Source organism: Schistocerca americana, chromosome X (genome assembly GCF_021461395.2).
Source record: "Schistocerca americana isolate TAMUIC-IGC-003095 chromosome X, iqSchAmer2.1, whole genome shotgun sequence".
Taxonomy (NCBI): domain Eukaryota; kingdom Metazoa; phylum Arthropoda; class Insecta; order Orthoptera; family Acrididae; genus Schistocerca; species Schistocerca americana.
In genome coordinates this window covers 567,602,763-567,625,226 of record NC_060130.1, presented here as the reverse complement: position 1 = coordinate 567,625,226, position 22,464 = coordinate 567,602,763, and positions in this window count along the sequence as shown.

Here is a 22,464-nt window from a genome sequence, read left to right as displayed (position 1 = left end):
TGATTTTAATAATAATCCACGTGCTATAAGCCTGTGTTTACAACCATATCATCCATTCTCATCATGAACCTATGCAGGGCACTCTCCTAAGTGTTTATAAAACCGAGTATCATGTTTCAAATGAACTAGTGATTCATTCGTGCTTGTCAAATGTGCAAGAATTAGCAAAAGTTTAAGTTAGTTAGAATTTTGCTAAGGAGCTCTCAACTTATTACAAAATAGAGTTTTGCAATAATTCAGTGTCAGACTGTGTAAATGTTCTGTCTAAATTACCTACTTCACAGATAATGAATACAGTACGTAAGTTAAATTGATTGGAAACATAATTAGGCTTGATTACTGTCATGAACGATTTTTTTCAAGTCAATTGAGTTTAGTGTTGAATAATTTGACTTGAAAAGTCAAAATGTAAAAATATAAACTATTCCAAGTTAAGCTGAGAGTTAATTTTGTTTAATTTAGTCTTTGCTGCTGAAGTAATCTTAGAGCTTGACTAGTCACATCATACTAGTTTATAGAGCCCCATCATATTCTTCACATATTCAAAAGAATAATGGACTATTATTACTACTAAGGAAATCATATATATTCCTATAAATGGGAGTATAAACAGTGTGATTGTGGTATTATATATTTCAATTGTGGTATTTATATGTCAGTTAAGTCAGAAGCCACTCCTGGCAAATTTTAGTTCTGCATTTCTGGCACGAACGTTTCAGTACTGATCCATGTAACATCATTTTAGTGTAGCTCTTATAGTGTGAGTTTGGTACGAGTTTGCTTTCTATGATTACTAGTATGTGCATTATTGGTAACTACTGCTGCTGGCAGCTCAGAGTGCCATGTGTCCATTTGTATCCTGTGTGCTATTCAAACGGAATATTAATGAAAGTAGCTTCAATAAGTGACAGTCAATTTTCTTAAACTTATATTTCCAAATTAATGAGCCTAATTAGTTTGGCGAGCATGAGTTTCTTATTCACATATGTGTTATAATAATTTCATTAATCCCCAAACATAAAACCTGTTTTCTTTTTCTGTTAAGTGCAATATATTCAAAATTACAGTCCGATACCTTTATCTACTAGACACACTCGCGGTCAAAATTTCAAAATCCTCTCAGAGGGTAACATTAGCTTGAGTTACGGCAGGCTAGTGTTATAAAGCATCCATATGACTTTCTAATATTTTAAGTGACCTCAAAGCAGTTAATGAAAAAAAAAGGTTTATTCTTCATTTCGTTGAAATCTATGGACTCTCATTACAATTTACACTCCTGGAAATGGAAAAAAGAACACATTGACACCGGTGTGTCAGACCCACCATACTTGCTCCGGACACTGCGAGAGGGCTGTACAAGCAATGATCACACACACGGCACAGCGGACACACCAGGAACCGCGGTGTTGGCCGTCGAATGGCGCTAGATGCACAGCATTTGTGCACCGCCGCCGTCAGTGTCAGCCAGTTTGCCGTGGCATACGGAGCTCCATCGCAGTCTTTAACACTGGTAGCATGCCGCGACAGCGTGGACGTGAACCGTATGTGCAGTTGACGGACTTTGAGCGAGGGCGTATAGTGGGCATGTGGGAGGCCGGGTGGACGTACCGCCGAATTGCTCAACACGTGGGGCGTGAGGTCTCCACAGTACATCGATGTTGTCGCCAGTGGTCGGCGGAAGGTGCACGTGCCCGTCGACCTGGGACCGGACCGCAGCGACGCACGGATGCACGCCAAGACCGTAGGATCCTACGCAGTGCCGTAAGTGACCGCACCGCCACTTCCCAGCAATTTAGGGACACTGTTGCTCCTGGGGTATCGGCGAGGACCATTCGCAACCGTCTCCATGAAGCTGGGCTACGGTCCCGCACACCGTTAGGCCGTCTTCCGCTCACGCCCCAACATCGTGCAGCCCGCCTCCAGTGGTGTCGCGACAGGCGTGACTGGAGGGACGAATGGAGACGTGTCGTCTTCAACGATGAGAGTCGCTTCTGCCTTGGTGACAATGATGGTCGTATGCGTGTTTGGCGCCGTGCAGGTGAGCGCCACAATCAGGACTGCATACGACCGAGGCACACAGGGCCAACACCCGGCATCATGGTGTGGGGAGCGATCTCCTACACTGGCCGTACACCACTGGTGATCGTCGAGGGGACACTGAATAGTGCACGGTACATCCAAACCGTCATCGAACCCATCGTTCTACCATTCCTAGACCGGCAAGGGAACTTGCTGTTCCAACAGGACAATGCACGTCCGGATGTATCCTGTGCCACCCAACGTGCTCTAGAAGGTGTAAGTCAACTACCCTGGCCAGCAAGATCTCCGGATCTGTCCCCCATTGAGCATGTTTGGGACTGGATGAAGCGTCGTCTCTCGCGGTCTGCACGTCCTGCACGAACGCTGGTCCAACTGAGGCGCCAGGTGGAAATGGTATGGCAAGCCGTTCCACAGGACTACATCCAGCGTCTCTACGATCGTCTCCATAGGAGAATAGCAGCCTGCATTGCTGCGAAAGAGGGATATACACTGTACTAGAGCCAACATTGTGCATGCTCTGTTGCCTGTGTCTATGTGCCTGTGGTTCTGTCAGTGTGATCATGTGATGTATCTGACCCCAGGAATGTGTCAATAAAGTTTCCCCTTCCTGGGACAATGAATTCACGGTGTTCTTATTTCAATTTCCAGGAGTGTAGATATATAAGCTGCAGTGAAAGAAATGGCATGTGAGAAAACTGTGAGCAAGGCTTCGTGTTGCCATGGCTGTTTCGCGTATGCTGCATATGTTTGGTTGTGAAGCTCTTCCGCATCCTCCACACAGTCTCCATATCCCCTCACGCAATATACACTCCTGGAAATTGAAATAAGAACACCGTGAATTCATTGTCCCAGGAAGGGGAAACTTTATTGACACATTCCTGGGGTCAGATACATCACATGATCACACTGACAGAACCACAGGCACATAGACACAGGCAACAGAGCTTGCACAATGTCGGCACTAGTACAGAGTTTATCCACCTTTCGCAACAATGCAGGCTGCTATTCTCCCGTGGAGACGATCGTAGAGATGCTGGATGTAGTCCTGTGGAACGGCTTGCCATGCCATTTCCACCTGGCGCCTCAGTTGGACCAGCGTTCGTGCTGGACGTGCAGACCGCGTGAGACGACGCATCATCCAGTCCCAAACATGCTCAATGGGGGACAAATCCGGAGATCATGCTGGCCAGTGTAGTTGTCTTACACCTTCTAGAGCACGTTGGGTGGCACGGGATACATCCGGACGTGCATTGTCCTGTTGGAACAGCAAGTTCCCTTGCCGGTCTAGGAATGGTAGAACGATGGGTTCGATGACGGTTTGGATGTACCGTGCACTATTCAGTATCCCCTCGACGATCACCAGTGGTGTACGGCCAGTGTAGGAGATCGCTCCCCACACCATGATGCCGGGTGTTGGCCCTGTGTGCCTCGGTCGTATGCAGTCCTGATTGTGGCGCCCACCTGCACGGCGCCAAACACGCATACGACCATCATTGGCACCAAGGCAGAAGCGACTCTCATCACTGAAGATGACACGTCTCCATTCGTCCCTCCATTCACGCCTGTCGCGACACCACTGGAGGCGGGCTGCACGATGTTGGGGCGTGAGCGGAAGACGGCCTAACGGTGTGCGGGACCGTAGCCCAGCTTCATGGAGACGGTTGCGAATGGTCCTCGCCGATACACCAGGAGCAACAGTGTCCCTAATTTGCTGGGAAGTGGCGGTGCGGTCCCCTACGGCACTGCGTAGGATCCTACGGTCTTGGCGTGCATCCGTGCGTCGCTGCGGTCCGGTCCCAGGTCGACGGGCACGTGCACCTTCCGCCGACCACTGGCGACAACATCGATGTACTGTGGAGACCTCACGCCCCACGTGTTGAGCAATTCGGCGGTACGTCCACCCGGCCTCCCGCATGCCCACTATACGCCCTCGCTCAAAGTCCGTCAACTGCACATACGGTTCACGTCCACGCTGTCGCGGCATGCTACCAGTGTTAAAGACTGCGATGGAGCTCCGTATGCCACGGCAAACTGGCTGACACTGACGGCGGCGGTGCACAAATGCTGTGCATCTAGCGCCATTCGACGGCCAACACCGCGGTTCCTGGTGTGTCCGCTGTGCCGTGTGTGTGATCATTGCTTGTACAGCCCTCTCGCAGTGTCCGGAGCAAGTATGGTGGGTCTGACACACCGGTGTCAATGTGTTCTTTTTTCCATTTCCAGGAGTGTACATATTTTTGGAGCGTGAAAAATGACAGTCGTGGCCGTCGATATGCATCGGACGAAGAAGTGCACGCTTGGGTACAGTCATGCATCCGCAGGCCACCGCAAACATTTTTCCATGAAGGCACTGAACATTTTGTCTCACTTTGGGATGAATATATTAACATCTATGGCAATTACTTTTGAAATAAAAAAAAATTTCCTTACTTTTCCTTATCTGTATGTGTGTCGTTTATATATTATATTAGAGTGAACGATTTTTAATTGTTTTTATCATCTTTGTCTTACACATTTACAGTTTGCCTTTTCACGAATTTCATTGGCTACTGTGGCCAGTATTATTTTGTTAACTATCTGCTCTACAAGGTTGTATTAGGTTTTCCATGCTCTGTTGGGAACGGCCGATTTGATCTCTGATCTTGTTTCTGAGACGGTTGCAAAGTGTTTTGTAAACAACCACAGTTTCCGTTGTTTTGATTGGCGTAACAAAGAAACATTTGGATTTCCTTCCTGAAGAATAATGAAACCAGAAGAATTGTTTAACAAGAGTGTAAACAAAGGTACATTTGTACAGTAAATATATTATTGATTTTATAGACGTGTGTTTGGGTACAACACAAAAAATGTGTGTTGTAATTACGACAAATTAAGTACAGTGAGAATGACGTGACAACTGCAATGATTTGCTCAATATGATGGGAGTAGTGTGGGCTTTGGATTTTCACACAATTTCTGCTGACGGTTACTAGGTCACTGCTTGTGTCCTCCTGCTGAGACGTGTACATATATAGAAATGAGGATACTAAAATGAAACAGGAAGTGTTTAAGCATGAATGCATAGTCCCTCTCACAGTAATGGAAACTCTAGACGCTTTACTTACGAAATCTGGCCCATACAACTCTTTCGGAAAGGTTTTTGCACGAAAAACGCAGTACTGGTTTATCGAAGGAACAATCAATAACCTTCTCTGTAATTTTTCAACCAACGTATGTGTTTCTTTGGATAAATATATTAATATATCTCCATGGGTAAACTAAATTTTGTGGGGATGTATCTTATAACTTCCAGTGGTCTGCCTTGACATTTGTACATATTGCGAAAAACAATGCTCTTATGTAAATATTGTAACGTTTCCTGCGAGTCTTTTGTACTGACCTTTTTTTAAGATTGGAAATATGTTCTAAGATAGATGTGAGTCAACATGCCTTCGTCATCTAGGCTGCTAAATATTCAGACGATGTTGAAGCGGAACTTGTTGTCCAGTTCCAGATTTTTCTCAATAAATTCCGGTACAGGAGAATTATGGCAAGAGTGTTTTTACTCTGCAGAAGGAAATTCGTGGGTAAATAGCAGCAGAGAATGGACCAAGCGGTGTTTATTTATTTATTCACTGATTTTTTTATTTCGTGTGTGCCACGTTTGCTTGAATCCTTTCCCATATGCGACCTTGGACTTTATGAATGAGATGTTATGTAAAGTAGCAGAAGGCTTTAGTAAGAGGTCGTAGCATTGCATGAGTAGAGTGGTTATGTGTTTGGATAGTATCAACCCCCAGAACACGAACAAGTATTACAAAGATAGTGTGCAAGTCAGGTCAGAGAGGTCACGATTGCACGAGTATTGGCTTTTTTGGGTTGGCGAACCATTCCCTCCACCACCTTTTGAAGGAACAATGGTTAGGCGAGGTGTCTGGAAGTCCACTTGCTCCTGGGTAGCGGTGCTGGACAGACGTGGAAGCGCAGCTCTCGATTTTGGTAATCCAGATGTTGAAATCAGGTGTGATGTACCACGAAACCTTTATAAGGGAGTTTATTTTCATAATTTAGTCAAATTTCACTAGAAATTTGCGTTTGTGAATTGGTTAGGCTACTCACCATGGGCCGCAAGCTCACGGTCGTATTATTGCTCTGCGCATAACAGATGTTCTCTCATTTAATGTATTTTAATGTGATCTTCGTTATACAGAAATATTTGGGTTTTCATTTATATGTCATAAGTTTTCTTTGCCCCCCGCCCCCCCCCCCTCCCCAAGAACCATGGACCTTGCCGTTGGTGGGGAGCCTTGCGTGCCTCAGCGATACAGATAGCCGTGCCGTTGGTGCAACCACAACGGAGGGGTATCTGTTGAGAGGCCAGAGAAACGCGTGGTTCCTGAAGAGGGGCAGCAGCCTTTTCAGTAGTTGCAGGGGCAACAGTCTGGATGATTAACTGATCTGGCCTTGTAACACTAACCAACACGGCCTTGCTTTACTGGTACTGCGAAGGGGAAATTGCAGCCGTAATTTTTCCCGAGGGCATTCAACTTTACTGTATTGTTAAATGATGATGGTGTCCTCTTGGGCAAAATATTCCGGAGGTAAAATAGTCCCAAATTCGGATCTCCAGGCGGGGACAATTCAGGACGATATCGTTATCAGGAGAAAGAAAACTGGCGTTCTACGGATCAGAGCGTGGAATGTCACATCCCTTAATCGAGCAGGTAGGTTAGAAAATTTAAAAATGGCAATGGATAGGTTGAAGTTAGATATAGTAGGAATTAGTGAAGTTCGGTGGCAGGAGGAACAAGACTTTTGGTCAGGCGAATACAAGGTTATAAATACAAAATCAAATAGGGGTAATGCAGGAGACGATTTAATAATGAATAAAAAAATAGGAGTGCGGGTAAGCTACTACAAACAGCATAGTGACCGCCTTATTGTGACCAAGATAGACATGAAGTCCACGCCTACCACAGTAGTACAAGTTTATATGCCAATTAGCTCTGCAGATGACGTAGAAATTGAAGAAATGTATGATGAAATAAAAGAAGTCATTCAGATAGTGAAGAGAGCCGAAAATGTAATAGTCATGGGTGATTGGAATTCGGTAGTAGGAAAAGGGAGACAAGGAAACGCAGTAGGTGAATATGGAATGGGGGTAAGGAATGAGAGAGGAAGCCGCCTGGTAGAATTTTGCACAGAGCACAACTTAATCGTAGCTAACGCTTGGTTCAAGAATCATAAAAGAAGGTTGTATACATGAAAGAAGCATGGAGATACTGACAGGTTCCCGATAGATTATATAATGGTAAGACAAGGATTTAGGAACCAGGTTTTAAATTGTAAGACATTTCCAGGGGCAGATGTGGACTCTGACCACAATCTATTGGTTATGAACTGTAGATTAAAACTGAAGAAACTGCAAAAAGGTGGGAATTTAAGTAGAGATGGGACCTGGATAAACTGACTAAAACAGAGGTTGTACAGAGATTCAGGGATATCATAAGGGAAAAATTGAGAGGAATGGGGGAAAGAAATACAGTAGAAGAAGAATGGGTTACTTTGACAGATAAAGTATTGAAGGCAGGAGAGTATCAAGTAGGTAAGAAGACGAGGGATAGTAGAAATGCTTGGGTAACAGAAGCAATATTGAATTTCATTGACGAAAGGAGAAAATATAAAAATGGAGTAAATGAAGGAGGCAAAAAGGAACACAAACGTCTCAAAAGTGAGATCGACAGGAAGTGCAAAATGGCTAAGCATGGATGGCTAGAGGACAAAGGTAAGGATATAGAGCCTTATCTCACTAGGGGTAAGATAGATACCGTCTACGGGAAAATTAAAGAGATCTTTGGAGAAAAGAGAACCGCTTGTATGAATATCAAGAGCCCAGATGGAAACCCAGTTCTAAGCAAAGAAAGGAATGCAGAAAGGTGGAAGGAGTATATAGAGGGTCTATACAAGGGCGATGTATTTGAGAACAATATTATGGAAATGGAAGAGGATGTAGATGAAGATGAAATGGAGGATACGATACTGCGTGAAGAGTTTGACAGAGCACTGAAAGACCTGAGTCGAAACAAGGCCACGGGAGTAGACAACATTCCATTAGAACTACTGACGGCCTTGGGAGAGCCAGTCCTGACAAAACTCACCATCTGGTGAGCAAGATGTATGAGGCAGACGAAATACCCTCAGATTTCTAGAAGAACATAATAATTCCAATCCCAAAGAAAGCAGGTGCTGACAGATGCGAAAATTACCGAACTATCAGTTTAATAAGTCACGGATGCAAAATGCTAACGCGAATTCTTTACACACGAGTGTAAAAACTGGTAGAAGCCGACCTCGGGGAAGATCAGTATGGATTCCGCAGATATATTGGAACACGTGAGGCAATACTGACCCTACGACTTATCTTAGGAGCAAGATTAAGGAAAGGCAAACCAACGTTTCTAGCATTTGTAGACTTAAAGAAAGCTTTCGACAATGTTGACTGGAATACTCTCTTTCAAATTCTGAAGGTCTCACGGGTAATATATAGGGAGCGAAATGCTATTTACAATTTGTACAGAAACCAGATGGCAGTTATAAGAGTCGAGTGGCATGAAAGGGAAGCAGTTGATGGGAAGGGAGTGAGTCAGGGTTGTAGCATCTCCCCGATGTTATTGAATCTGTATATTATGCAAGCAGTGAAGGAAACAGAAGAAAAAATCAGGGTGGGTGTTAAAAGCCACGGAGAAGAAATAAAAACTTTGCGGATCGCCGATGACATTGTAATAGTGTCAGAGACAGCAAAGGACTTGGAAGAGTAGTTGAATGGAATGGATAGTGTCTTGAAAGGAGGATATAAGATGAATATCAACAAAAGCAAAACGAGAATAATGGAATGTAGTTGAATTAAGTCTGGTGATGCTGAGGGAATTAGATTAGGAAATAGGGCACTTAAAGTAGTAAAGGAGTTTTGCTATTCGGGGAGTAAAATAACTGATGATGGTCGAAGTAGAGAGGATATAAAATGTAAACTGGCAGTGGCAAGGAAAGCGTTTCTGAGAAAGAGAAATTTGTTAACATCGAGTATAGATTTAAGTGTCAGGAAGTGGTTTCTGGAAGTATTTGTATGGAGCGTAGCCATGTATGGAAGTGAAACATGGATGATAACTCATTTGGACAAGAAGAGAATAGAAGCTTTCGAAATGTGGTGCTACAGAAGAATGCTGAAGATTAGATGGGTAGATCGTATAACTAATGAGGAGGTACTGAATAGGATTGGGGAGAAGAGAAGATTGTCGCACAGCTTGATTAGAAGAAGGGATCGGTTGGTAGGACATGTTCTGAGGCATCAAGGAACCACCAGTTTAGTATTGGAGGGCAGCGTGGAGGGTAACAATCGTAGAGGGAGATGAATATATTAAACAGATAAAGAAGGATGTGGGTTGCCGTAGGTACTGGGAGATGAAGAAGCATGCACAGGATAGAGTAGCATGGAGAGCCGCATCAAACCAGTCTCAGGACTGCAGACCACAACAAACAACATGTTTCCTTTGTGTACTTGCTTTCCCGTCACGTGCACGATTGGAGCAACCGCCACATTGGTAGACTGCAGTTTCGGTCTGAAAATGTATAGTAGTGGAGTGAATAACCGTATGGTAGTGGGGGGAGTCTAAGACATAGAACGATTAAATTTGTGTGTCCGTATTTTTTGCATTTCTGTTGGCTCGCGCTACTTGGCCACGTGTGAGGAATAGTACTGATGTGATATTTAATGTTTCTTGTGGCCCATAACTATTTGATTCGCCTACAATGAAGTGCTTTAGGTAAAAAACACGGTTTAAGCTCTTGTATCTAGGAAAATTATGATTTTAATGGCCGTTGATGGAATAAAGCCTTGCAAAATTTTCCCGCCATATGATAGTAAATGTTCTTCCCCCCAGCTCAGTAACGTGGTGTTGTTTCTGTAAGCAAGATTAAACCAAAATTGGCAGTCATAGTTAAGTGCACCACTTGGTTTCTTCAGCGTACGTTATAAAGAAAATTTAAATATTTAGACTAATACTCTTCTGCCCTGACCGAGGTCACTTGTAGTGTCTTTGCTGCGTTCTGCGTGACCTAAAGTAAATGATTGTAATAATTATGGGTTTAGGTATAATTGTGTGGCTGCATAAAATTATATTGAAGCCAGGTCCGCGCTCCCCTCGCCCATTCCATAATTATGTGGCGAAGTGAATAATGTTAACTAGAGACACCAGTTGTGATGATGTATATTCCAACAGACACACGACTAGTTATTAAAATGCAATCGGTGTTGAATAAACATCAATTATTTCTCCCTTCATCGTAAAGAATAGGAAAAAGTCAGTACCACAGTTGAATGCTTGATTATGAAAGTAAATTATGGCTCTATGCTCCCGATGAAGCCCTGCATAGGTGCCTTCTGTAGTAGTTCAAAAAAAAATTTTACGTTATTCGTTGCCTTCAAATTTTTACCGATTGGTTAAACCCTCCGGCCAGAATTTATTAATACCCGGCAATAATTCTCAGGTGCCCGTAATTTCGCTGACCACACGAATTTGTTAAACCATTACTACAGAGGATAGCTTGCAGGAGCTGTAGGACATGACAAGCGACGGTAATCTTCTCACCAGGTCGAGTTATAACATTAACTATACCACCATCAGTAGGAAGGCTACGTAGCAATGGAACATGGTGACAGCCAGAACGAAATTAGATTGTTACAATTTGATGACTGTATTTTGTAGGCAAGAGGAAGAGTCATACTGACACACAACTTCTGATCACCATATTGCAAATCAGTATTCTCAATTAAATTTTTTGAGAGAAACCCTTAGTGACGTATGAGTTGATGAAATCATATATTTTTACGATTATTTGACGTTAAATGCTACTCCATCTTAGGTGCCTTGAGAAAGTAGTAAAGTATGTGCAAGCACGGGATTCCATAAAGTGACAAACACATCACTGAACTACACAAAACCAACACCGTCCAGCATATGGCAAACTTAGATATATAACACATTATAAACAAATTGGACAATAGGACTGAGCTACCTTCGCTAATATTTTGCCCTCAGTGGGTACCTTTTACATAATCCCAAATAGCCAATGTGCTCAATTATTGAACTGGTTGAGTTGTAAGACATATTACAGATGTGACACTACAAACCTCAACTATAATATGTTAACGTATGTGTCGTATTATTCATTATCTTCTCTGTCGTAGTCGTGCACTATTACTGGGAAGAACGCTCGCAGAATATCATAAAACTCAGGCTACAATTTAGAAACGGCATTTATTTTTTAACTAACAGGCTGATTTATTTCTGTATGCAGTCTCCTCTGTAAACCAATTTTAGTGCTTAAAAACTAATGACCTCAGCAGTTGAGTCCCATAGTGCTCAGAGCCATTTGAACCATGAAGAGCTGATGAATGGCATCTCTCTGTAACCAGCGATGAATCATGTTGTGCACTTCCCAGGATGTCGATCTTAAATATGACGGTGAGCTAATTCTTTCAGTGTTTTTGAGAGGCACAGTGGTGTTATTCCTGGCGTCATGGTGTGGGGGAGCCGTCAGGTACAGCATTATGTCACGGCTGGTAGAACTGTAGTGACTGGACGATCTCTGACGGCGCAACGATACGACACGTGCATCCTGCGTTCTAATGTGTTAACGCTCATGAGACGGTGTCGTGGTGCCATTTTTCAACACTCACCTACACTTGCCACCTATCTCTATGAACAGTTTGCAAGCTGTGGAGGTACTCCCGCAGCCAACAAGATCCTTACGTCAGTCAGCGATGGAACATTTGGGGACCCAGCTCAGATGTCAACTCCTTCTCAGACCCAACATCCACGATATCAAGTACCAGTTACAACATTTAAGGGCCATATTGCCTCAGGAGATGATGGAACTCGTCCCAGCCGAATTAGTGCACGCATGCAGGCCAGAGACGTTGCAGCAACTTACCGACATGTGGCCTCATACTGCCTAGTTTTCTAAATTTGACTCAATTTTGAAATCGCTGAAGTAAAATACTCTCTCAACACATTTAGTTTAATTACCTTTGCTCCTCCTCTTCTATGCCGTTAACTTCCTTTGTCAGGCTGTGTATTTCTATTTCCCTCTACAGCAAGGCTTGACTGATTCGCATGCGTGTCCTGCAGCTACCGTATCGTACATGCAAGTTTAATTCCAACGATCGGCAGTGAAAACGTATTGAGGAGAAGTTGAAATCAAATACCCGTCCGCTCATGCATGTTTCTGGTTCCCATGGTATCCACAAAATGTTACAGAGAACTAGGAGGGTAGTTTCTTTGAAAAGGCCACACAATGTTCCTTCTCGCAGGCGTGCCCAATCCGACTTTGTGACCCGTATAACTATTTGGTTGTAGATTGGGAAGTGAGTTCTGAACTTACTTTCCGGAAACGATCGTATCGTAGAATGATAAAGTTATATGTCTCGTGAATATATCGAATATATGAAAATAGTGAAATGAAAACTGGACTATAGTGACATACCGTTACTGAACAGTTGTTCTCTCAGATTTAATATCAACAACTAAATATGAGGCCAGTACCTTAATCCAATGGGGATAAGGTAAACGAAACTTCTATTGGCACACAATGTAACCAGGTTAAAAGGCTACCTTGTAATGTATTTCATTTACGTCGGCAGAAAGACAAGTGTACACAAAGAGACGGTTGGCACGTAAATAGTTGTTCAAGCTGAGGCATTCATGTACCTCGTTACAAGTTACTATCGTTTCTTATAGTATTAATCCAGTGAGAGATATGCTCCGGTGATTTGGTTGGCAATGACTTCAAATTCCTCATCATTTCGGCAAGCTACGAATAAGTTAGACAGTTTAACATGCCATCGATGTCAAATTTATGTTTGTTAGACCACTAGCTACTGTAGAAATCAATGTGGCAAGAAATCTATTCGAGCCTCACTAATTGACGAATCTTAGCTTTAGCCAAAGATATATTGAGTGATGACAAGTATCCGTATCAGCATTGAAACACTTTACAACATACCTTATCAAACGGGAATAAAAAATTATAACTGTAATGTTGTAAAAAGACTTACTGTTGACAAGAAGAAAGGCGACGATCCAAATGAAGGCTTTCATTTTAGCTGAGAACTCCTACGCTGCGATGATGTACGCACTGCAGGGCAACTGACAGCCGAATAAGCTTTACTCCCTGCACTCACTGCTGAATGGTCCGCAACTGACTCACTGGCGATGTGTCACATCTCCATAGCGGAGGGCAGTATTCCTCGTTCCAAAGTTTATCACGTACTTCCCCGCTAGTGCGATCGTGACTCACGAAGTGAAGTCCACAGAACTGTTAATCAAGTACGTAAGAACTCAGCTGAATTTATTTTAAGCTATAGTTATCTTTTAGTATATTGAAAATAAAAAAAATCAGAGTGACTAGATAAATTTTCCATTTCAGCTGGCCCCACTTTTTTCCGCATTCAGTCAATAAATATTTACGTTTACACATATTTACGTTTGCAGATATTACATCCATGACAGTATGTGTAAATTCTCAACACTTCTCATCGAGTCGCTACACTGTGATGCATACTGATTATAACACCTTTCGAATGGCTAGAGCAATGATCGATTGATAGTTTGGCCATCTAGCTAAGCAGCATTGCCTTCAGGAAACCAAAGATGTAATAAACCCTTTTAAAAAATCTAAACCTCGCCAGAACAGGTCATGAAGGCCCAACGGTGCCAACCGACCGCCGTGTCATCCTCAGTCCACAGGCGTCACTTAGTGCTGGCATGGAGGGCATGTGGTCAGCAGACCGCTCTCCTGACCATATGAAAGTTTACGAAACGGGATAATCCTGAAATAAATAGTGAATGTTATTTACCATTCGTCAGCAATATTACCATTTAGAAGTCTTCGGGAAAAAAAGACACAAAGCTAGCAACTCATGTGATGTAAAGCCACAGTAATTTATAGCTCTAAGGTTTACGCTTTGCAGTGTTTTGAGACTGCTTTATTGGTGGATGCATTTCCACACTAAAATCGTATTATATAGCAGTGAACTATGCAAATGGATTGCAAACAAAAAAACATTTAACAGAGTAACAACTAACTTCTGTAGTAAGGCAGATGGAGGTGGTGTTAAAACTGAAGGAGGAGATTTTCAAAACCAAACATACATCTTGTACCATATCACATCATTTAATTGCCTAATTTCATATCAAATAGCGAGAAACTATAAGAATCACAGAGATAGAAAGTTTCTTCCAAACTAGAAATAAAATGGGACAAAACTACCATACGTAGCTAATATATAAAATAAATAAAAGAAAACTCATTCTAAAAAATACAGTGCACCAAATATGTATAGCAAACATCAGACTAAAAGAAAAAAGGAAAAACAACAACAACAGCAGAGTAATCCAGGTGAGGCTGCCCCTTTCGGCTGTGTTGATGATGGTTGAAATAACGCATTTCCACGTGGCGTGGACGTTATAAATGCATAAAATCCTTACCAGAAGTTTTAGGAATTTCTATGGGTTCGTTGGTTTTTAGTTTGACCAGAAACAGGTACTTCCCCATATTCGACTGTGCTTTACCCAAAATGATTACTAAGTCCAGATAAATCGAACAATTAAAAGAAACGTATCTTACAGTCAGAGAATCTGTATTTTCTTAGTTTTGGATAATAGTTACTCTCATTCGGGCTTCGATGAAAGTAAATGCATTATTACTTACCTCAACTTAAGAACAAAACATATTTCACTCTAATTCCAGAGAATTTTTCTCACAAACAATTGTCATGAGTGTACCACACAAGAAGTAAAAGGCTAATATCTGTGGAAGAGAGTTAGTTTTAAGCGATTTGTTAAAATAGCCCAAATGTTGTTAATGTCCTAAGTGTAAACTGACGGGAAATTTTTTTAAAAAATTGAGCTTTTGCCCTATTTGTGGCAATTAAAAGTAGATCAGTTGCGCGAAGTATAGAATCCAAGATGTTGCACCAGTAGATATGGATGTAGATTGCAGCACCGAATACGTATTGCGAACTCCACTACAAGAGCTGAAATTGAGACCGCAAACAGTGATCTCCCACATCACCACACAGCACATCCGGCCTAGGTTAAAGGTTGTGAGAAATTTTACATCCAAGATAGTATTTCAGATTTCTAGTACTGGTTCGTTGTTTGAGAAGACCCTGCAGTCACCAGGTACATTATACAATATCAAAACCTAACTCCGCCAACAGCGATCCGTATCGAAGGAATACATTGTTCTAAAAACCGAAATGTGGCTCCTGTGACGTATGACTTTGAAAAGGATTTTATGAAGTTATGAATAACGCAAACATATGTAAACATATGGAAAATACAGATACGATACTGCGTGGAAGGTTTGACAAAGCACTGAAATACCTAAGCCGAAATAAGACCCCGGGAGTAGACAACACTCCATTAGAACTACTGATAGCCATCGGAGAGCCACCCCTGACAAAACTCTGTCATCTGGTGAGCAGGATGTATGAGACAGGCAAAATACCCTTGGACTTCAGGAAGAATAAAGTAATTCCAATCCCAAAGAAAGTAGTCGTTAACAGATGTGAAAATTACCGAACTATCAGTTCAATAAGCCACGGCAGCAAAATACTAACACGAATGTTTTACTGATGAATGGAAAAGCTGTGGAAGCCGACCTCGGGAAAGATCAGTTTGGATTCCGTAGAAATGTTGGAATACCTGAGGCAATACTGACTCTACGACTTACCTTAGAAAATAGATTAAAGAAAAGCAAACCTACGTTTATAGCATTTGTAGACTTAGAGAAAGCTTCTGACAATGTTGACGGGAACACTCTCTTTCAAATTCTGAAGGTGGCAGGGATAAAATACAGGGAGAGAAAGGCTATTTACAATCTGTACAGAAACCAGATGGCAGTTATAAGAGTCGAGGGGCATGAAAGGGAAGCAATTGTTGGGAAGGGAGTGAGATAGGGTTTTAGCCCATCACCGATGTTATTCATTCTGTATGAGATAGGGTTTTAGCCTATCACCGATGTTATTCATTCTGTATATTGAGCAAGCAGTAAAGGAAACAAACGAAAAATTTGGAAAGGATTTAAAATTCATGGAGAAGAAAGAAAAACTTTGCGGTTCGCCGATGACATTGTAACTCTATCAGAGACAGCAAAGTACCTGGAAGAGCAGTTGAACGGAATGGACAGTGTCTTCAAAGGACGATATAAGATGAACATCAATAAAAACAAAACGAGGATAATGGAATGTAGTCGAATTAAATCGGGTGATGCCGACGAAATTAGATTAGGAAATGAGACACTTAAGGTTGTAAAAGAGTTTTGCTATTTGGGGAGCAAAATAACTGATGATGGTCGAAGTAGGGAGGATGTAAAATGTAGGCTGGCAATGGCAAGGAATGCGTTTCTGAAGAAGATAAATTTGTTAACATCGAGTATAGATTTAAGTGTCAGCATGTCGTTTCTGAAAGTATTTGTGTGGAGAGTAGCTATGTATGGAAGTGAAACATGGACGATAACTAGTTTGGACAAGAAGAGAATAGAAGATTTCTAAATGTGGTGCTACAGGAGAATGCTGAAGATTAGATGGGTAGATCATATAACTAATGAAGAGGTATTGAACAGAATTGGGGAGAAGAGAAGGCGCTACAGTCTGGAACCGCACGACCACTGCGGCCGCAGGTTCGAATCCTGCCTCGGGCATGGATGTGTATGGTGTCCTTAGGTTAGTTAGGTTTAAGTAGTCCTAAGTTCTAGGGGACTTATGACCACAGCAGTTGAGTCCCATAGTGCTCAGACCCATTTGAACCATTTTTTTTTTTTTTGAGTAGAGAAATTTGTGGCACAACTTGACTAGGAGAAGAGATCGGTTGGTTGGACATGTTCTGAGGCATCAAGGAATCACCAGTTTAGTATTGGAGGGCAGCGTGGAGGGTAACAATCGTAGAGTGAGACCAAGAGATGAATACATTAAACAGATACAGAAGGATGTGTGTTGCCGTAGGTACTGGCAGATGATGAAGCTTGCACGGGATAGTGTAGCTTGGAGAGCTGCATCAAACCAGTCTCAGGACTGAAGACCACAACAACATGGAAAATATCAGAGAACACTGTGAAGTTCGCTTAGTCACCCATTAGAATGGTCATTACGGAGCAAGAGTCTATATCACCACGTGAAATTTTAAACTGACCATCAACTTCAGTAAAGAATTCATCACTCTCACGATGGCAATTATTTCGACAGAGTATATGAACCTTGTTTATGTAGTGTATGTATATTAGATCAACGGAAACTCCACACGTAGCAATATCTTTACGAGTTTCCAAAACTTTCTTTTTGGTCCCAAAGTCACTTTATGGTCACTGCTGGTTAAAGATACATTTGGAGACGAATAACCCTGTACACAATTAATGTTCATGCGAAAGAATTTATTTTGTATAAAGTTAATCTGACTTCAAATTCAGATGCAGGCTCCACTTTCAAAAAAAGAAGTAAATAAGGAGAGAACGCTTATGGCGCTCGATCGTTCCATCACCAAGCTAGTCACTTCCAGCCAGAAATTACTTGCATTATATCATTAAAACAGGAAATCTCGGAGGTAGATCATTTTGGAAAATAGAACAAAGTTTAAAATACAGTGGTCCAGTTACTAATGACAAAATGTACAATGAGTACACTTATATCTGTATAGTGCCGCTGCCAGAAAGCGAATAAGGAAAGATTGTAATATCGCTTTCTTTATAGCTATAGTAATTAACACTTGGCAGAACAAAGTTTAATATCATATAAGGGATTTACGAACGTTATCCTTTCCAAAGAGTATGCCTTTTTATAATCCATTTAACAGAAACAGCTCCTTACTGTTCACTCGATTCACCTGCCATAATTTTGTAATATTTGTTTAAATAACGTCAGGGGTTATTATATGAGTCCATAAACAGGAATATTACACAGTGGTTTCACGTTTGTTATACAGCATCCTCTATTGGTTACGGCAGTGTTCATTACCGTAAGCTGTGTACCAGCACTGAACTGGATAATATTCGCTTCGAGTTTTACGAAAATGTATGGAACGGCAGAGAAAATATTAGTCACTTAGTTACTGTAATTGATTAGTGTTCGTGGTAAGAGAATGATTTTCCTGGACAATACTGGCTGTCGTTCAAATGTGGCTTTGGTAAACAGACTTTATTATTACAGTCCTTCCACGGCATAGTATTCACCTCATTAGATAGTTACAGATCTGATCAGGTTTACGCTGGACAATTAGAGATCATAGCGGATGGTTAGAATATAGATTACTTTACCAATGCTTACAATCATATTTTACATGTTCATTCCCGTATTCAAGCGAAGAAACCGGAGCTAAAACGCGGGACAGGGCCTTCAGACAATGGCGTAGTTCATGATATCAAATAGTATGGATCAGAAGCTGCTTGTCACAGAACGTTTGGAATTTACTTCTAGTACACTGAATTTGAGATCTTTGAAAAGTGGTTTAAGTATATAGATTTTAGACGTACTTCATGTAATTCAAACAGGATTAGTAAAAGTGAAGATATTCTGGCGTATACATCATCCAACAGAACTTAAATTTTCTCTCTAAGCAGTGGACTTACTGCTGTGCCCAACGTGTTATGTATGGAATAAAATAAATAAATTTCATGGAATTTACTGTGTCATAACAGTCTTTCCAAAAGCATCTCGCGTACACATGGTGTGGAGGGAAAAATTTTTCTTCGGCGATAGAAAAGATGAGTACGGTTTTTACAAGAATCATGGACTTCTGTCAACGTTTGTAAACGAGACACACAGGTTAATACGTGGGTTATAACAGTGGCTTTGAAAAGTTTGGACTTTTGTGACGGTAATTGTCGACGTGATCTTCCTTGCTGAGACGAGGTGAACTGGATCCCCGGTAGAAAATAAGTGTCGATCGTTGACGCAGAATCAATTGTAGAGAGGAAGTGATACGATCAGCCAAACCAGTGATGTGGTAGGATGTTACGGACCTCAAGATAGGTTGCTGCCATTTCAAGGAGCCAGCTCATCAGATATGGATAACATGAAACACTGGTTCATTTGCATTAACAACACGTGATGTGACACCTATGGTAGGCTGTTGAGTAGCAAAAGTCTTGTGAACACATATAATGACAGAAAACAATCACAACACCAAGAAGGAGTTGTCAAACATAGACGAAAGTTGGGACGCGTGTTACCTACATCTAAAAGCTGATGTCCACTCAAACTTTGCGCCAGTGGCGTAAGAGTGGCGCTAGTAGCGCTACTATAAGAATGCAAATAAGGTTTGATTTAACTCTCAGGACCATTACAGCGTTTACTTTCGAGACCGGACGTGGTGAGTTTGTGTAAGTCAAGAATGCCTTTAAGGCGGCAAAGACACCTTTGTAAACTCCTTATTCAGTCTGAATGGGGTCGTGTAATAGGGCTACAAGAAGCTGGAAGTTCCTTCTGCAATACTACAGAAAGACGAAGCAGTAATTTAGTCACTGTGCATGATTACTGGCAGTGGTGATCATGGAAATTAACGACCGCAAGGTTGGCTCCGGACGACAATGCATCATGAGGGGAAAGACCATCGTGTTCGGTTTATGCCTCTGGTGAATCGCACTATATCTGGAGCAGAAATATAAGCATCATCTGGCATCGCAGTGACAACGAACTGCTACAAATCGGTCACATCGAGGATAGTTCCGAGTGAGACGCCCAGAAGCTTACGTTGCACTGACCTTGAAGTACCACCATTTTTGACGTCATTGGTGTCAAGCGAGAAGCCATCGGAAGGCAGAGTGTTGTACTTTCTAATGAAAGCTGATTCCACCACTGTACGTAGTGATGGCCGTATGTTGATCAGAAGAAGGCCACTTGATTACCTGCAGCCAACCAGTCTGCGTGCTCGACACCTGGAGTAACGGTATGGGGTGTGGTTTCGTATGACAGAAGGCAAATGTGCACTACAGGCTGGTGATTCGATCTGCTGTGCTGCCATTCATGAAAAGCATTCCTGGGTGTGTTTTCCAACTGGATAACACTCGCCCACATACCACTTTTGTAACCCAGCATGCTGCACAGAGCGTCGAGATGTTGCTTTGGCCTGCTCGGTCACCAGATCTTTCTCCAATCGTACTCATATCATACATTGTTGGACAACAACTCCAGCGCCATTCACAAACAGCATTAACTGTCCATGTATTGACCGACCAAGTGCCTCAGACATAGAACACCATCAAACTAACTCACGCCTGGTACCTTTACAATACAATGCATGCATGTTTGTATGCTTGCATTCAGGTTCTTACACCGGTTATTACTGTACCAGTATTTCACATTTCCAGTGGCTTATCTCATGCTCACATTATACAGTCATCTTGAAATGGCGTTCCCTTAAATATGTTACCTAGACAAACATATTCCTGAAATTTCATTACTCTACATTAATTATAGTTTGGTGCTGTGTTTTTTCCCTCCCTGTGGGTAAGAACAAAAACAATTTTTTTGTTATTTGATTATATTAAACAGATCAGTGTTTCGGTTGGGGGCTATTTTTCTCTTTTCTTTAGGCTTAGCGGTCTGTTCACTGTCCATTGAACCGTACACTGAGGAGTCAAAAGCGATAAGTACATACACAAATGGCCGTAGTATCGCATAACCGAAGAATTGAAGAGAAGTGCATTGGCGGAGTTGTCATCTGTACACGTGTCACTGATGTGAATTTGTTTCCGACGTGATTAAGACCACACGATCGGAGTTAACATACTTTGAACGTGGAAACGTGGTTGGAGCTAGAGTCATGGGACATTCCATTTCTGAATTCGTTAGGAAACTCATTATTCCGGGATACACAGTGTCAAGACTGGTATTCTTGGCACAAATTTCAGGCATTATCTCTCACCACTGATAGCTCCCTCTTTACAACCGAGTGCTGCGTTTGCTTAGAGTTGTCAGTGCTAACAGACAAGAAACACTGCGTCACATAACCGTAAAAATCAGCGTGGGACGTACGACGAACGTATCCTTTAGTACAGTGCGACGAAATCTGGCGTTTATGGGCAGCAGACTACCGACGCGAGTGCTTTCACTAACAGCACGACGTGGCCTGCAGCTCCTCTTCTGGGCTCGTGACCATATCGGTTGAACCATAGATGCTGGAAAACCGTGATCTGGTCAGGCTAGTCCAGATTTCAGTTGGTAAGAGGTGGCGATAGGGTCCGAATATGGTGAAGACCCTGCGAAGCCATGGACCCAAGTTATCAACAAGGCACTGTGCAAACTAGTGGTGGCTCCATAACGGTGTGGGCTGTGTTTGCATGGAATGGGCTTTGTCCTGGTTGTGTTCGGCTACTTAGAGGTCATTTGCAGCCGTTATTGGACTTCATGTTCCAAACAAAGATGAAATTTTTATCAATGACCGTGCGCTGAACAACAATTGTTCGCGATTTGTTTGATGAATCTTTCTGGACAAACCTCGTGGTCAATGTTTTGCGTCTAGGAATTCTGCGTACTCGTTTCGCTAGTCAAACAATCAGACAAGTTGTATTAATGACTTTTATTACAATTAATCAAATGCAGTACTTAAATTTGGCAATCACACATATGTGTTGTAAGCAAATGGAGACTTAAGAAATAATAGGTCTTTGGAGTGACTGCTGTTCTGAAACTTACAAGTCTGTCCTGAACTGCTATCGAAGTCGCTATCATTGGTGCTGCTATGCAAGTAGCTAATCTTGAATCTGCTATTGAAGTCGCTAACGTTGACGCTGCTATCGAACTGACAGCCACCAGTCGGGCGCGGCGATTATTTTGTCTTCACATAGGGGCCGCTGCTGTCGTGTTGTCGTCCTGGAAGGGGGCTGGTCAGCCTGCGATTGGCTGACTTCTCCTCACAGCCTTCTCTTCTTTGTCGTTCCCGACTGACGTGACGGCGCTTCACTTTACGCCGTAACAAAGAATATTCTGGACATTTAGAGCGAATGATATGGTTACCCAAATTGCCCCACATTAATTCCATCGAACATTTATGGGATATAATCGAGAGGTCATTTCGTGCACAAATTCTGACACAGGCAACACTTTAGGAATTACGGGCTCCTATACAGGCAGCATGGCTCAATATTCCTGCAGGGGACCTCCAGCGACATGTTGAGTCCATGCCACTTCCTGGTACTGCACTATGTCGGGCAAAAGGAGGTCTGACACGACATTAGCAGGTATTCCATGGCTTTCGTCACATCTGCGTACATTTTGTATATTGATTCATTTATTGGCGATTATTGAGAACGTGTCCACTATTTCACGAGGAAGTTTTATGAATGTCCAAGTCCACAACACGCACTGGCTGAGTATCTCCAGCAGGCTAATTT